Source organism: Ostrea edulis, chromosome 7 (assembly GCF_947568905.1).
Source record: "Ostrea edulis chromosome 7, xbOstEdul1.1, whole genome shotgun sequence".
Taxonomy (NCBI): domain Eukaryota; kingdom Metazoa; phylum Mollusca; class Bivalvia; order Ostreida; family Ostreidae; genus Ostrea; species Ostrea edulis.
Window position 1 is genome coordinate 14,764,718 of NC_079170.1, and position 423 is coordinate 14,765,140.

A 423-nucleotide genomic window follows, 5' to 3' on the forward strand; every position below is an offset into this window, starting at 1 on the left:
CGTGCATGCAGGTGACGGATGGTAATTATGACTATACACTTTTGTTAAGAATATCAAGATACATATACAATACAAGTTTGAAAAGATTTTGACAAAAAACGAAAAAGTTATGGTCATTGAAAGAATTGAACCTTCAAAAGACAATGCACGTGCGTGCGCATGCGCGTTTGCAATTTTTATTATATCAATCTGTAGATATTTGACATGTCTACCTATCCTGTAAATATCATTAAATTTCCTTGATTGGCATGAATGTTATAAACGGTTTTGTATTATCCAATCAAATTGAAGCACACGTGCATTCGCGTGCAGAATTGAAATTTTGACGATGCCAAACAGTTAAGGGTCCCAAGTTATACCTACGATATAAATAACAAACGATTTCATTGAAAAATAAAAAAGTTAGACTAATTCTAAAGTTTG